The sequence below is a fragment of the Sparus aurata genome, chromosome 19, assembly GCF_900880675.1.
Source record: "Sparus aurata chromosome 19, fSpaAur1.1, whole genome shotgun sequence".
Lineage (NCBI taxonomy): Eukaryota > Metazoa > Chordata > Actinopteri > Spariformes > Sparidae > Sparus > Sparus aurata.
In genome coordinates, this window is record NC_044205.1 from 28,974,887 (window position 1) to 28,986,885 (window position 11,999).

Genomic DNA, 11,999 nt, shown 5'->3' on the forward strand with positions numbered 1-11,999 from the left:
CAGTGATGCATTAAAACTTACAAACTCATTCTTAGAAATGATGATAATAAATAAAGCTGCAACATTCACTATCTGTTGAGCAGGAGGTTAAAGAAGAAGAGTTGAGTGATGTTCAGCTTCATCACTGATGAATGTGACAAACGTTGTACTGCAGCGCCCTCTGCAGGTGGAAGCAGTCACCGCCTCAGATATCTGATTTCCACCTTTATTATATTTCTACATCTGTCTTCTGTTTCAGCCAGTGTTGGAGAAAGTACTCTGAGATGTGTGTATTGTAGTTTAGCAGATGTAATATGATTTGGATGTGTGTATTTTCTTTGTTAGTGGATGTAAATGGGGGTGTGTGTATATAGGTTACAGATGATGTGGTGTAAATATAGGAATAAAACTGGTGTGTTAAACATGTTGGTAGGCAGTGGATCCCGGTGGATGGAATCTTCCAGGGTCATCAGCTGTGACTCCCTATAAACAGGCTCCATTTTAACAACCTGGTGTGGTTGTACTGATGACTCTGTGCTGTTTGCTGAGATGGACGAATAAAGAACCACCTCAAACCTCCTGTTGGATCATTCTGTGCTGAACCATCCAGCTGTAACTGTGGTTCATTCTCACAGTGACTGTTGCTGTGAACACACTTTAAATACACAGCAGGCTGCACAACTGAATACACAACACACACACACATACACACACACACACACACACACACACACACACACGTTTTACTCTCCACCACATCTGCTGAAGAGCTGAATCTTATACTGCAGACTTACAATCAGATGATGAGTCATAAAATATGATCTTTTTCCAGCATCATGGATTAAAATGTCAAACAGTGGAGTGGTTTAACTTGACAGCAGCTCGACTCAGCGTTTACTGAAGTTAAGACCTGATAATACAGATCTGAGTACAGTGGTAATATTACTCTGTTACTCTGGCAACTGCAGTTTGCTGCTCGCTGTCAGGCTGCTGTTGACACACTGAGACTTGATAGACTAACTCAAGTTGTTGTGGTGTTACAGAGACGACTGCAGCAGCAACATGTCTGTGAAGAAGCTGTTCCAGGACAAAGCTCACGTTGAAGAGCTGAACGTTACCAAATACTTGTTCAGCTGATCTACAACCAGAAACATTGTTGAAGGGAGGTAAACTCAGCTGACCAGGGGAAGATTGTCTGACAGCAATCTGAACTTAGTTTGCTGTGTTTGGTTTATCTGTGTTAGTTTGAGCTGTTCAAGCAGAGGGAGGTCATCATGGAGACACCTGAACAGAAAAAAGTACACATGTGATTTACAGGAAATAACAAGAGGAGGAGCAACACTGACCAGGTGGTTCAGGTGCAGCAGGTGAGAACAGGACAGAGACAATAAAACTATAAAACTGAATGTGTTCAGTCAGAGTTCATTCTGAGTCGACAGCAGCAGGACGAGGAAAAGAAGTCAGAGACAGGGTGAGTTTTATTTCTACATAAATATTGTTCTATGGTCAGAATCTCTGATCTGGATCAGAACTTTTGACTGTATATGGTGTATATGTGATCCTCTCTCCTCAGTCTGGGTTGAGACTCTTGAACAGACGTGTTTGATTCTCATGTTGTGAGTTCACTGTCAGTGTTACTGGTTACCTCTCAGACTGACTGAAGTCCAGAAGACCACAGTGGTTTTGTTTTACTGGATTTAATTTGATATTCAATATTTTGTCCACCACTTCAGGTTCAGCTGACAAAATGATTTAATAGTTAATCAGTAAATCGTTATCAGCAGGTTCAGCCTCAATTAAACATCTAAAGCTCAAAGGTCTGTTTTATAGACTTGGATCAAACTGCACAGGCATTCAAGATATTGTGTTGTTCCAGTGTAGATACAATAAATGTTGGTCAAAAGTATCATGTTGCTGTTAAATATTAACAGAATGTGTTAATATTTCACACTAAGGACTGTGAGCCTCTAACATCTGAGGTCCAATCATATTGCAAAGTTTTTTTTCTTGCTGATTTCAAGCAAAAGATTAAAAAATAATCAATCATTGAATTTGATAAACACCAATTTAAATGAGACATCACAGCATGTATGTATTTTAGAAGCGTATGAAAACATGTGATTTATTGCAGGACTATTCAGTGAGGTTACATTCTATTGAGCAAAGAATAACAGAGAGAAGCTCATAAAGTGATCACACCACAAACCTGAGCAGGTGATCCAGGTACATGAAACATGGAGGAAGCAACCAACAAGTTAGAGAGAAAGTGTGCAGGCAGTTAGTTGAGTCTCTGTTTTGAGTGGACAGAGCAGGACATCATACTGAGGGACGTCCCTTTAATTACACAGAAACATGGCCCATCTTTGTAAATGTCACTTTTGTTGAGCATCACATTGGGTGATGAGTCTGCAGCTTCACCAGCTCCATTTTACACCTTCCTCCTCCTCTTCATCTTGTTTCACCTGTTTGTCTTCCTCGTCTTCATGTTGTTCTCCTTCCATGTGCTACATATTTACCTCAGTGCTTTCTGAAGTGCAGAAGATGAGTGATTGTGTGGAGGAAGAGGAGGACGGAGCAGAGTCTGCAGTCTCCAGCTGTCTGTCTCTGAAGAGTGACTGGTCCAAAGGTTTTCCTCCAGACTTCAGTAAAGAACCTGGACCCTCGGACACACAGTAAGAATACTGCCATGAGTTTAATCACAGAAGTGTCAGCATCAGAAATGCAGTGTTCCCCCTACCATTGCCGCCAGGAAAGGAGACCTGCCGCCAGGCCAAAAAACATCAATATGTCAAAAATAAGCCACCTATCAATTCATTTATAAATCAATAATCATTTACATTAGGAGCGCCTCTGTGCAGCACAACGCGAGTCAACCTGCTTCGTTGCCTAGTAACGATGCGAGTACCGCTGCTGAGAGCGCGGGCATATTCTGGGATGTTTAAGGTTCGTTAGCTAACCAACTATGGCGCTTAACTTAATATAAAGAAATTCTTCTGCCAGACTCCGGAGCCAAGGAAAATAGATGAAGGGAGAGTAACAGAGGCAACTCCAGAACAAATGACAGGTGCAGGTGAGACGGAAGAAAGGGGGGCAGATTGCAGTGGAGAGGGGGGCTGCTCGAGGACCGTTACTGCCCCTGACACCGGTCCGACTGCCGACCCCCGTCCTGCGGGTGACCGCGGGCCCAGACCGGCTGGTAACGTTGACCCAGCAAAAAAAACAAAAAAAAACAAAAAATAAAACAATACAGCTAAACACAGAACATCTGGCTGGGATCCCGAATGGCTTAATAACCATAACTACAGCCCTTGGTTGTACCACACTCCCCATGATAAGTTTACAATTTGTTGCTTAGCTTGTATTTTGTTCTGATTGAGGAGCTTCTCTCTCTCTTTTTTTTTTTTTTGGGTAAGCAATAATGATGAAAATAACACAGACAATAGGCTAGTTTTCCCAGGCATTGTCAAATGTATGTGACTCTGTTATAATAAAATGAATAAAAAACGTATGTGTTTGTTAAAAAAAATATTTATGACTGATAGAATCTCAATTATGTGTAGTTTTGTCGCTTATGCCGTCAGCATAAGCAGCCCGTTAAAAGAGGACCATCCCAGAGGGTTTTCAGGCCCATGCAACTTTGATTAAAGGTTAGATTAATAATGATTTCATTTAAGTGATATCATTCAACAATACACCATCCCACGCGTCTCGGCTGTTCAGGGTTTTTTTGGTGGGTACCACCGGGCCTGAAAAAAATTCCAGGGGAAACACTGGAAATGTGTGTATTTAGAACTGAGTATTGATAATTTAACACTGACTCACATGAAATAAATACAAACTTGTTTGTGTTTGCAGAGTTCAGTCCAACAGACAGAGAGCAGAGTCTCCAGTGTCCAGCTGTCTGTCTCTGAAGAGTGACCGGTCCAAAGGTCGTCCTCCAGTCTTCAGTACTGAACCAGAACCCTCAGACACACAGTAAGAGAACTGATACTAACTTCAGTTTATACAATTAAATCATTACCATTATATGACTGTAGCTGCAAAATATGGGAGTTAATATTTTTTCTGGAAATTACATTTTAAAGCTTTGTGATTTGTATCATACGTAGTGACGAGACAATTATGTGTCAACATCAGATATTCTTTTTGAACACACTGCAGTGTTGCATCATGGGATATAGCCTAAATATTGTTGACTAGTGAGATACTTCAAGTTCATTCATTGTTTGTCTGTTAGAGAAATTTAGTCTTCAAAGTGTTTAGTTTGCTCAGTTAAACCTTCAGGAGTTTGATGGCTTATTCAACGTGTTTTGCTGCGATGGAAGAATTACTGATGAATGAAAACCAACAAAAGTCATCTCAGTGTTTTTACTGCAGATGGATCAAATGATCTGTTCAAAACACAAGAATTACAACTTTCACTGAATGTCAGGATGAGGAGCACAAAGTATTTTACAGATAGATAAATGACACAAATGAGGGATTTATGTTCTGCTTTAATGACAAGTGAGGATTTCTTCTTTATCTTTGCAAAGTAAAAGGCTCCATTGATGAGGGCTGGAAGTATCTCATGGAAACTGTCCCAGAATCTTCACTCTGAGATTGTTTTTATCTTCATCAAACCTTTTTTATCAAACACAGTTGTTGAAGAAAGAGGAGGGTATATTGTACTAAGCAGGGCTCTACGCTGACATGTTTCCCAATGAGCACATGTGCTCCTAAAGTAAAATATCTGGGAGCACAAAAAATATTTATTTATCAATTTATTGAACACGTCACACTTAAATAGGCAGCACAAAGAAAATGATTTACAGTATTTGATTTTTATTTTTTTTTCATTTCAGGCAGCACAAAACAATTTCTTAAATTTACAGTGATTACATTTTTTTCACTTCATTTTGTATCCAGTACTAAACACAAAGGATGTCAGTTGTCCAAGTGCATATTAATATTCATATAAAATAGAGGAAGAACTAAAATACAATAAAAAGAGGTGTGTCTTATTTCTCCAGTTTACTAATACAATCTGATGCTGGTTTGGAGTCACTGGGTCACATGATATTTATAACGGCCGATAAATTAATATTTGAAAAATAAAATAAAAACGGATGAAACACCCTCCAACCATGTTATGAGTGTTGGCGTCCAGCAGAGGGCGCTCTACAGCAGGTGGAGTCTATGCCACCTGATTGACGGACAGGACGGCCAGTCTGTGATCTTCTTGTTGGGTCACGTGTCACAGGTCACCATGCATGCGTAAACGCGCTAGCTACCATCGCTACTCTGAAGAAGGGGAATGTTGAGAGGCACTTTGAACTGTTTATAAAAAGTACAACACTGACTTCCCTCTGAAAAGCAAGCTGAGAAGGAGAAAAGTGAGGGAACTAAAATCACAGTTAATTGGACAGCAGTCGTTTTTCACACAGTGGAATTCACAAGCAAAGGCCGCCATCGAAGCATCGTTATGGGCGAGTCACTCTATCATGCGAGAGGATGCTGGCATGAATATCGCCACTTCTCAATCTGTGGAAAAACTGTTCTTTCTGTTGGAAAAGAAAACCAAATTGTGCCGACAAGCTCTGGGGCTGTGCTACCGACTTTGAAGGCTGCACACCTGAACAACTGACTCAGTGGACTCATCGGCTGTGGGTCAGTGGGTAGAGGGTCGTCTAGTGATCGGAAAGTCACTGGTTCGAATCCCGGCTCCTCCTAGTTGCATGTTGAAGTGTCCTTTACACAGCAAGCCACTGCATTGCAGACTGCGAGTGTTTCTCACTGCAGTTAGACGAGTGTACAGACACCAGAGATACAGCCCAGATGTGTGCTCTTATTCGGATGCTGTTTACAGATGTGACTGAAAAAAGGAGATACTAACATTACTGCCCATGAAAGAACGCACGCGGGGAGAGATCATTTTTCAGTCTTTCAAAACCTTCAGTGAGAAAACCAGCAGCTCCCGGTGTGTAAACTGTGTGCAGTATTGATGGCTGTTTTGTCACCTATGTGCATTACTGCTGTCAGTTTTTATGTGCAGTATCAAGGCTTACATTACTCTATATATCAGTTATGCATTGTGTTATATACAGTATACTCAGTGTATGTATAAATGAATAGATGTTTAGTATTTGTTATGTAGGTAGATCATTTTGACCTGCTCATTTTGAAAGTAGCTCTCAAGCTAAAACAGTGTGTGTCCCCTGCTCTACAACGTCCCTGTTGGCAACACTCGTGTTCAGAACGCCACAAACTCTATCATATATTTTGATGTTCCTCTGTTCTGTTGTGACAATAAAACAACCAAGTTTATTTTAAACTGCATTATCATATTATTTCAGTGAGGACTCATAAATAACTACAAATAACTAATGTTACCAAAATCTTTTTATGTTTTGTGACGCGTTTCTGGATTTTTTTTTTTTAAATATATATATCGGCTGATATATCAGAATGTCGGATTTTTGAATCACCAAATATTTGTATCGGTCAGGCTCCAATGCTCCACTGTGACTCAGACAGAAACAAAGTGTTAGTGATTGGGAGTTCAGTCCAGATTCAGACCTTGGAGAAGACATACTTATGTTTACAGTCTGTCTTCTCTTTTGTCAGACTGATCTATGATTTCTAATCTGAGTGATTTTCCTTTATCTCTTCAGAAAGACAGAGGGAAGTGTTTCTGTGGAGGAGCAGCCGTCCTGCTGTTCTTTGTGTCAGGACGTCCTGAAGGATCCAGTCTCTACCAGCTGTGGACACTGGTTCTGCAGACAGTGCATCACCTCATACTGGGACCAGTCTGCTTCATCAGAACACTCCTCCTGTCCCCAGTGTGGAGAAAGATCCAGAACAAGAGCTGGACTGCAGACAGTCAGTCAGACTAACACTGTACAAAGTAAGACTGAACATCTGTCTGCTGATGTCATCATGTCTGAAAACAGGAACTGTTCATTTATTAAAGGAACAACTGTTGTGTTCTATAGAACATTTAATATTATCATGAATATCATTCATTCAAAAACATTTTTATTTAATCAAGATTCTTGCTCTCAATTTAATCCCAGAATATTTTCTTCTCTTTCAGCTGATAGTGTTCTGCAGGAGGCTTTAGATGAACATAAGATCAGTCTGAGGAGGAGATGTGAACGTGTGACTGAAGGAAGTGATGCAACAGGAAGTGATGAAACAGGAAGTGGAACCCTCCTCAACAGGATCTACACTGAGCTCTACATCACAGAGGGACAGAGTGAAGAGGTTAATACCCAACATGAGGTGAGACAGCTAGAGACAGCTTCCAAGATGGAGACCCTCCATGACACTCCAATCAGGTGCTGCGACATCGTTAAAGCCTCACCTGACCAACAGAGACACATCAGAGTGGTTCTGACCAACGGCGTCGCTGGAGTTGGAAAAACCTTCTCGGTGCAGAAGTTCACTCTGGACTGGGCAGAGGGCTCCGAAAACCAAGATGTCAGTCTGCTGGTTCTGCTGTCGTTCAGGGAGCTGAACCTGATCAGAGATGAGCAGTACAGTCTTCTCAGGCTGCTCCATGTTTTCCATCCAACATTACAGAAGGTGACAGCAGAGAAGCTCGCTGTCTGTAAACTTCTCTTCATCTTTGACGGCCTGGATGAAAGCAGACTTTCACTGGATTTCAACAACCATGAGGTCGTGTCTGATGTCACACAGAAGTCATCAGTCAGCGTGCTGCTGACAAACCTCATCCAGGGGAAGCTGCTTCCCTCGGCTCTCGTCTGGATCACTTCCCGACCTGCAGCGGCCAATCAGATCCCTCCTTCATGTGTGGACAGGGTAACAGAAGTACGAGGCTTCACTGACGTCCAGAAGGAGGAGTACTTCAGGAGGAGGTTCAGTGATGAAGATCTGTCCAGCAGAATCATCTCACACATCAAGACCTCCAGGAGCCTCCACATCATGTGTCTGATCCCAGTCTTCTGCTGGATCACTGCTACAGTTCTGGACCACATGTTGACTACAGACCAGAGAGGAGAGCTGCCCAAGACCCTGACTGATATGTACTCACACTTCCTGCTGGTTCAGACAAAGAGGAAGAAGCAGAAGTACCATGAGGGACGTGAGACGAGTCCACAGGAGCTGACGGAGGCTGACAGGGAAGTTCTTCTGAAGCTGGGGAGGCTGGCGTTTGAACATCTGGAGACAGGAAACATCATGTTCTACCAAGAAGACCTGGAGCGCTGTGGTCTTAATGTCACAGAGGCCTCGGTGTACTCAGGAGTTTGTACAGAGATCTTCAGAAGAGAGAGTGTGATCTTCCAGAAAACAGTCTACTGCTTTGTTCATCTGAGCGTTCAGGAGTTTCTGGCTGCAGTCTACATGTTCCACTGTTACACCAACAGGAACACAGAGGTCCTGGAGGCTTTCATGAAAGACAAAAAAACAAAGTCTGTTTTTGGGAAGATTTCTATGTTTTTTGGTATAAGTGTTGATGGCCATGAGGCCAGTTACCCATCCCTGGATGATTTCCTGAAGAAAGCCATGGAGAAATCCCTTGAAAGTAAAAATGGCCACCTGGACCTGTTTGTTCGCTTCCTTCATGGCCTCTCTCTGGAGTCCAACCAGAGACTCTTAGCAGGTCTGCTGGGTCAGACAGACAACAGTCCAGAACTCATCCAGAGAGCCATCAACAACCTGAAGGAGATGAACAGAGATGATGTCTCTCCTGACAGAATCATCAACATCTTCCACTGTCTGATGGAGATGAACGACCACTCAGTTCATCAGGAGATCCAAGAGTTCCTGAAGTCAGAGAACAGATCAGAGAAGAAAATCTCTGTGATCCACTGCTCAGCTCTGGCCTACATGCTGCAGATGTCAGAGGAGGTTCTGGATGAGTTGGACCTGAAGAAGTACAAAACATCAAAGGAGGGACGACTGAGACTGATTCCAGCTGTGAGGAACTGCAGGAAGGCTGAGTAAGTCCAGATGTGATTATCAAGACTGTAAAACAACATCAGTGTTAGAGTAGAGATCCTCCCTCAAGACACATGTACGACTTAAAATGTAACGGTATGAAAATTTCACACCGCGGTAATAGTGACCAAAATTATCACGGTTATCGGTATACCGCGGTATTTTCTAAAATGTCTTCAAAATGTTGAAAAAACATATAAATTGAAATAATTTCATCAAGATTTACATTTAAATATATTTATTATATATTAAAATAGTCCAAATCCAAAACCTTAACAAAACACTGCAAAATCAACATTAAATAATTATAAAAGAATGTATCAGAACTGTGCAAAATAGGTCATTGGCTTTCTGTGATGAGGGCACATAAGCAGCCTGTTTTTGAAACGTGTCCTTTAATGTCTGCTACAGAGGTAGAATGAGATGTAGTGGCAGCAGCACTCGACTGGCCGGCAGAACCTCTCTGTGAAAAAATGAATAGAAAATGTCATTATTAATTATTACTGTCATTGTTACTTAATACTAAGGGTGCAACCAACAGATCACAAAACTCATAATTTAGATCATATCACTTTTGTGAGGAACAGGTTGGATAATTTTTTAGATCAAAACAAAAAGGATTATTGTTGTTAAATGAATTATGAATACTCTATTTTGGCTCTTAATTCTATCTAGACACATGTTATATTCACCATTTTATATTATTCTTTATATATAGTCTATTCTACAAATAATCCACAAGTATTATATCTGATATTTCTTGTATATTATCTGTCTGTCTCTCTGTCTGCCTGCTCGTCTGTTGTCAGTGGACTCGGTCAGTCTGATTGATCAGATGCTGCTGAGCCACAGGTAGTCCACCCACTAGTGTTTGTCTCAAATCCTCCTCACTGCAACTCTGCATCGATGTTTGGGGAATTATTAGGTCGACTTTAAAAAGTGAAATCTACAATTAATAAGCGGTTCAGATAACGTGCCGAATTACAGATCAACTTCGTTCAGTTATACCACTATCTGGTCAGTTTACATGAGTGACAACAGCAAATTAGACAGAGAAAACTCGACATACACATACATCATGCACCCGAGCTTAAGGTTAGCTTACCTTGCATTTGCTCAACAGTTGCGGGTGATGGTCGTAAAGTGAAAGTAAGTAAATTGGAGGTGTTGCCGCCCCTCGCAACAACTTTGTTCTCGCAGCTCCTGCAGACAGGGCTGTCATCCTCGACCAGCTGTCCCTCCCTGAGCATTCTTATAACAACCACAATGCGCCCAGACTGCAGATTTGGTTCTCTTTGAAGGCGGAAAAATGCCGTGAGGACCTCCACTATCATGTCCTCCCTCCGCCATGTCTTCTTCACTACATAACAAGCGCACGTTGCACGCTGCGCATGCGCCGCGAGTTTTCCACGCCGTGGTTACCGACCGCGGCGGTTACCATGGTAATTAAAACTTAAACGGTAACCTTCACCGTCGGGAATTTTACCATGGTTTACCGTGACACCGGTAACCGTTACATCCCTAGATTCAATATGTGTCACGATACACTTTATTACACATAGTTACTGAAAATGTAAAAACAGATGTGAACTACAAGTTGCTGTGTACAGTCACACTAGCCTCATTCACACGGCCCTGTCAGTGCAGGAATCATGCAGCGATTCTCTGCATCACCGTCTGTGTGACAGTTTCACTGCGGCTCTGATCCGCCTCCGGAGGTAGAATCAGAACCACAGAGGCGAGCCGGGTTTGGATCAGGTCAACTTATATGAGGAAAGAAATGCTGCAGTTATACGTGGAAAAGCTTCTGTCATCCTGTCTGTCCTACTGACTCTGATCACATTTCTGCCTGAAAATGAATTTCGGTGAATATGTGACGCGATTCAGAGCAAAAAACATGAAAATAAAGTGCATTAAATTCTTTTGTGTCACTGAACTTATGTAGATGTCTTCATGAATTGCACAAGTATTCTGACTGTGTCCCTAAACACACAGTAAACATCTTCAGTAAATAAAGTGCTTGTATTAATTTCTTGTGTCACTGTATGAACAGTGTCCTGCAACACCTACAGGAGGTTGTCAGCTTTCACAGCCCGTTTAAAACAAGAATCATTATTTTCAGAATACAGATTGTTGGAGCTGGAAATCGATGAAGCAAATTGCGATTAAATATTACAATATATTGTTGTATTGACATTTTAGCACAGCTGTAATTATTATTCATTTATTTAGCACTGAAAATAAATCATTAACTGAAGTTACTGGTAGATGAAAAGCAGAGTGACATCAAAGTTGTGTTAAACACATGCGAGCACATAACTGAGATAAAAACATACAAGTGCAGTTACAACTTAGTGAATTTACAGTTAATCAACATCATGTTAAAATAGAGTTAAACAAACAAATCACAGCATCTTTGTTATTAGAATATGACACTTTACATTACAGCTGTTTGATGGACACTTTTGTCTAAAGCCTCAGATTTGTGTTCATCATGTTGCTGGTTTGGGTTTGACATGTGGACAGGAGGTGCTCAGTTTTAAACCACAGACCTGCTGATCAGTGACTGACCAGCTCAGACTCAACAACTGACCAGCTGATCACAGCCACTCATGTTCATTGGTCGCAAATTTGCGACACACCGCGGTACTGAACAAAACAGCTGTTTTCTCCCAATAGAGTGTTACATGTCGTTCATACTCCCCACCACTAGTTGGCAGACATCCTATACTTAGACCTTAGCTCATAAAAACGTCTTGCTTCAATGCAAAATGTTCGAGGAAGTCCCATGCAAACTGTGGGGTGAGAGAGCGGAGACAGTGCGCCAGGAAGCCATTTTGCTGAAGGGGTATTGCTGGATTCAGACGTTATTGAGACGAAATAAACGACAATGGCATGCAAAAAGTTGACATTTAGGGAAGTGATTGAGCTCCTATTCGGTGATTCTGATTCTGAAGTGGAAAATCTAGCTTTGGGAGATGACGGTCGGTTGATTAGTGAGCTTGCTAGTCGCGGTGCGTCTTTGCATAGCAATGGCGGTGCCGCGCAGAGCGAGGAAAACGCACAAGCACTAACAC

The 11,999-nt window shown here is 41.7% G+C and overlaps 1 long non-coding RNA gene and 1 pseudogene across 1 annotated transcript; both read left to right on the forward strand.

The window, feature by feature from the left end:
* Positions 1-1,302: 1,302 nt before the first annotated feature.
* Positions 1,303-2,649, forward strand: LOC115570012 (uncharacterized). The gene is made up of 2 exons (XR_003981672.1): positions 1,303-1,450; positions 2,501-2,649. It is a non-coding gene; the product is annotated as an uncharacterized LOC115570012 (long non-coding RNA).
* Positions 2,650-3,883: 1,234 nt separating this feature from the next.
* LOC115569836 (NACHT, LRR and PYD domains-containing protein 12-like) overlaps positions 3,884-11,999 on the forward strand; it is a 51,685-nt pseudogene continuing 43,569 nt past the window's right edge.